We start from the raw sequence: 6,182 nt of genomic DNA on the forward strand, positions 1-6,182 counted from the left end.
TGTTAACAGTTTGGGCTGAATTTTATTTTCTTAAAATTATTGAATTCAAATGATTATTGTCTCAGGAAATATAAAGTGTGCTGATAAAATTATTGGATAAAGACATTCATTCAAATTTGTAGTGAATTCAAACTCGGAATAATATTTTTGTGATTAAACAAGGGGCAGTTGACACATCAGCACTCCGTAGGCTTTAACAGACAAGTCATATCCTTCAAGTTTGGATATCTTCTGGAATTTTACTGAAATTTGTTTAGGACTTTAAATTACTAGGACTTGTGTATTTAAGCATTGTATTATGTTTGGATTTACTTTGCAATACAGTAAGTTTGTTTTTGTCATATTCACTTTGTATTTTAAAGAAATAGATTATTTGTTAAATTTAACAAAGCTTCTTGTCTTTCACTCTTTCCTGTTGCTCATTTTAAGAGCATAGACTCGAAACAAGCGCATAGTTGCTATGGAGGCTACAGAGGCAATACTGACTAGAATATAGCACATCGATCAGTTCTTGAAAGTTTGGTCAGCAAAATGATGTGGTTTTAGAAATGGTGTGGAAATCGTTGTTCCACTGGCTGTCATCGAGAGCAAGGTACACACATTTGTTTGTAATTCATAATGTAATCAGTATTTCCTCATGTTCTTTTGTCATAATTATATGAATATAGTTTGGGGAAATGGAATAATGTGTTTTCTACGTGGTTTATATGAACATTGAATGGTTGCTATGTGAGCTTTTGCCAATAGAATTTTCCTGAAATACTCTTTTATTGTTTGACCAAATATTGTTGTCAAACTCTACTTTTATTCTGGCTGTTATGGAAAATAAAATTAGGTCACTTCTTTAGTTAATACATACCGGCTGATAAATAATAATATATGATATTGTATGAGTCGTGTCTCCCTTACTATGAAGATATTACCAGTTGCAATTCATCTTATTTGTTAGCTTATTTCACACAAAAACATTCTTGCCAGGAATTCTTTAATACGAACGTTTTTCATATCGAACTAATTTAAAGCTATGTTAAAACAAAAATCTTTAGACAATCTGCGTGTCAAGATACGCTTCCTTTTTATGCATTAATTGACTGCATATTGCTTATAGCACAGAAAATTCATGCATATTCCATGACAAAGGCGGCTACGATGCACATACTTAAAGCAGCGAACATTTCATATCAGTGCGTCATAGATCGATGGTCAAAAGCATGTTGCATAACCATCTCAGTCTACAACTTTGATCTTGGAATGGCACTAAAAGCTAACGAGCTGTGATACAACTGTGTGGCTCTTTAAAAAAAAAAAGTACCAAACAACATATTATAGACCCAACTCGTCCCCTCTTCCCTACCAGCGAAAATGACCTTAGAAATACAAAACTTCAGCTGAATGATAAGGTTAGGAACTGGGTAAATTTTCATGAAGATATATGAAATTGTTAAAAAGTGATAAACTGGATAAATATCGCCTTAACAGTACAGAACGTATGACTATGAATACATTATAATCTAACAAGTTAATATATAAATAATAGGCCACAACTGCATTAGATTAGCTTCATTGGTTCAAACGTTCAAATGAGAGATCGGTGAGTTATGTATAACCTGGCTGTGATCCTAACTTTGAGCCCGAGGCCATGGTTGTTGTGTCTCTAATTGTGATATATATTCGGTTTCGAATTTCATTAAAAATATCTAAAGTAGTTATTTCAAACGTTATCCTCCAAAGAGTACTAAATACATACTTATAATGTACATGCCTTGCTGTGAATTTAACTTGGTTGCTGGTGGCCTGTGTATGGTATGTCACACACCATCTGGTCAAGATATCTACAGGGGCAGAGCTGCGTTTAATCACTCCAGCAGTCACAAAGTCATGGGTTCAACAAGCAAATGTGAACCTAAGGATGACTGGATAATATTTCAATCAAATAACTACCTACTTAAGACATGTGTTTAAACTGCAGCAATAGTTATATGATAATTAAATACCACGCCAGAACTGTTATTTACTTGACCTGAAGAAATGGCATAAAACATGGTATTTTTTCTAATATGTTGAAAGCTTCAGAGCGACTACCTGGATATAAAAATTAAGTACCTTAACATTTAACATAAAATCACGAAAGTGGCATGTAAAACATTGTTGGATTATCATTGATATAAGCAGATTAAATTTCATTTATCTAAATACGGCATTCTAATTCAAGAAATAATCTTACGTCCAAAAAGAATTTTACACCAGAGATATTGTTTGATTTAAATTCATCATTAGACATAAAACCAAATTAAACTGCAATCGGTAATCGTATCAGCATCAATTCGGTAACTGTTATACTTGTTCTCATTAATACTGCTGGAAGGAAAGGTGTTTCTTTTTAATAGATACAGCTTTTAACATACAGAGTGATGTTTTCTCGTCAGGTTGTTTTCATCAGATGCTTCTGTGATGAAACTGTCAAAACAATAACCAAAACTAATTATATAAAATACTAAAAACGCATATCATCTGGCCAGAACAAATATCCAAGTCATATTTAGTATATGCTACACCGATTTAAAGTCTTTTTTTTTCTTTCTCGAGCGTATGATGTTGCAGATCACAAAACCAACCTCCCGCAAGTATCCATAAGCTAAATCTGACGACGAGCTATGTATGGAGTGAGACACAACTGAAAGTATAGATAATACCTTAAGGACACACGGTACTAACTGTATGGAAAAACGGGAGTCAGTCCGGAAATGGGTGAAGATAAAATAGAGCATATATGGGTCTGGCTGGCCAGGATTGGTTGATGATGAAAGTTAGGTTTTAGTAAAAAGAATCTTTCGAGAGCTTATCCTAGTTGTAATTTTTTTTAATATAGAGGCATTGTTTTATTGATGGAATTTCAGTACTTTACCAGTCTTGACTTTGGATCACTCATTTATAAAATTAGCACCTGGTTCTTTGCTGAGGAATTGGAAGCACGTGTTTCAAACTCATGTAGGTCCAGAAAATGCCGCGGCTCATTTCCTTTTCTCTACACAGAAGCACTCATCCAGGATTTATTTATACTGATGAAATAGGTTTGATCATGAGCACTCAGAAATTTAAAGTTTTTGAATTTTTAATGTCATGCTTTTTGCATATGTTTACTGTTGGAACTGAAATAGTACCGTGAGTCCTTAAACGTATTTAAACGACCACATCTCTGACGGTTGAAAATAACAAAAGCGCGTATATGAATTAGAAAGGATATAGAGCGGCTTAAATGTAAAATGCATTTGATGAAGAAAAAAGACCAAATTACATTATTTCTTTTTTATTATTATAAGTTTGAGTGTTTTCGTTAGTAATAAACATAATCTCGGGAATTATTTGCCATAGAGAATGTCTGAGGTCTGTTAAAACAATAAAGTTATCGAGAAGGCGGATTGTTACTTTGCCGCTGCATATTTGCAAAGGCTACGGATCATGGAGTTTCGAAAGTCTTGCTGTCTTCAAGTTTATTGGAAACATGGAGTTACTGACTGAAGCACGTTTTTTTATCATCAATCACACACCAAAATCATTATGACTGGCAGCTTCTATGGGGAAATTTTGTAATGTTGCTAACTCAGTTTGCTCTTTACTATACAGAAGATTTATCGAACAAACTGGCTGAAGACCTAGATGATGTTGGATTTTTAAATCATGTAAACCTTCATTAAGCAACAAGTGTCAATATATAATCAATTCGGAGACCTACTGTAATAATTCATCGCACCTTTTGAACATTCAGTCACCAACAGAACATAGTTTGCGGTAATGACTGGCCAGAAATCAATCGGCGTCTATCTACTTTTTGTAGATTTTTTTTTACTAATAAAATCAATCCAGGCGTTATGGCGCTCTCTTTTTCACTACCAGAAATAAGTATATACATGACTAAAATATATCATTTATAGTTATTTAATGGCATTAAATAATGGGGTGGTGGCTGTTTATTTTATTGCACAAAAAAGGCACAACAAAGGAGCCTGAAACATATATGAACATATGTATCTAGTAACTTGTGATCCTGTTTTATGCGAGTAGATCGTATATTTCAACCTAAAAGTATGGAATATTTGTTTGTTTTGTTTTTAAGTATTTTTTTTTCTATGATTATATGTTATGCATAATTGTATTTTGATTGACCTTGTACAAAATCAAGTTCATGTTGTAAATGACCAGTAACATGTTTGTGGACAATTTAATACATAGCTAATATTTTTCGTATGATTTTTGATTAAGTATTCAGATTATTATTGATGTAGCCACGTTCATCTTAGTGTGAGCCTGGGACCTTGGAATTCTAATCTTCGTCTGAGTCTGGGACAATGGAATTCCCCCATAGCATGTGCTACTTGATGTTTAACACATTTTTTTAATCATAATTTCAATAACAGATTTGATCTTTTTCAAATTAGAATTTTCTAGAAGTGAGCTTTGGACCTTTATTCTGGCACTACAAGTGTATTAGTTTTTATACAATCTTATTAACTTAAAAGATTATTCATTCTTGCAATAACATCAGAAGAAGAATCGTTTATATTATTGTGTTCATTTTTGTATTTTGGGTGGATATATTTATTTAAATTATTATTCTCTGGAACTACAAAGTGCTAAATATTAATTTGGAATAACTGGAAATGCCAAACTCTATCAGACAAAGACATTATAGACGTTATAGTATTCTAATTAATTGAAAACTGTTATCACATCGTCACACTTCACGCCACTAGTACATTCAATACTACAGGCACATCAACACCTTCAGCGCTGGATCTTATTTGGAACACCATTATAATTTAATTTGAACATTATTCATTGGTAAATATGATAGAACTTTCTAGACTATTTCGGATTTAAATCTCAACACAGTTCTTTAAAACGTTTCACTTTTTATTATTCTCGAGAAAAAATTATTTGTTGAATTGTACAAAGCGTGTTGGTTTTTGCTTTTTCTATTACTTAGTTTAAGACCATAGAGTCGTCATAGTTAATAACGCTTGAGATTAGGATATCCCTAACGCCATGTAAATTAAGCCTGTTAAAGAAAGGTCTCTTAGATAGGTTTAACTGTTTTGAAAGATCTATTGGGTTAATGGTGAACCTCATACCAACCAGTCAGACGAGTACGGCTGTAATTAATGATTCGTTCAAATCAATGGATTGACCAGTATACTAGTATACTCTCTATCTATCTATCTATCTATCCATCAGTATATCTATATATCCATCCACCCACCCACATATATATATATATATATATATATATATATATATATATATATATATATATATATATATATATATATATATATATATATATATATATATCAGCAGCGTGCAATTCAGTTTTTGTTTTCAGGGCGACTTAGCGTTTGGAAGGAGACCCGAATGAGTGCACCATTTGCACAATAGCATTTATCGCGCTACTCTAAACGCTAATCTAAGTTTACATTAGCATGCAACATTTACATTCCTAGTTTATCTGGAAGCATTATATATTACCCTTACCATCTTATCGTTTTACTTCTAACTGTTTTTATCGCTGGTCGAGACGAAACCTTTTATCACTTTTACACGACCTTTCATATAACTTTTTGTACGGCGATAAATAGCCAAATAGTGTTGGTGCGCCGTAAGATACAATCAATCAATCTAAACGCTGAACTCTATCAGAGAGTATCCCATGAACCGGTAAGGGTGAATGATTCTCAATCGTTGGTCATTTACAAACTCTACAAAAAATTATCAGCAACATAATAAATCTGCTTAGGCAAATGGAACAAAAATGGAACAAAAAAGCAAGATAGTTGGATTCTATTCCACATCAACATTCCTGGTACAGTATTATCTGGGGAAAAAATACGAAAAAAGTGACAGGAAAAATGGGACGCGACGAAATAGGTAGGAATCTATATAAGATACAAGACAGTGTAAATAGACAAAAACAGTACCGGAATTTCCGTAATCATTACGATGCAACTGTAATTAATAGAATACGACCTGGATTAACTCTTTTCGCTGGATGCACAGGAAGAAAGCAAAAAAACTTAAATGTAGCAGTAGGTATGAATTGCCAACACTTCCCAATTCATAAAACAACTTAGCATGTAAATATATGCTCCAGATATGATCAAGAAAGTAAAGAGTTTTGAGAACAACAA

The sequence above is a fragment of the Sinohyriopsis cumingii genome, unplaced genomic scaffold, assembly GCF_028554795.1.
Source record: "Sinohyriopsis cumingii isolate HCF-2022 unplaced genomic scaffold, ASM2855479v2 utg002530l, whole genome shotgun sequence".
Taxonomy (NCBI): Eukaryota; Metazoa; Mollusca; class Bivalvia; order Unionida; family Unionidae; genus Sinohyriopsis; species Sinohyriopsis cumingii.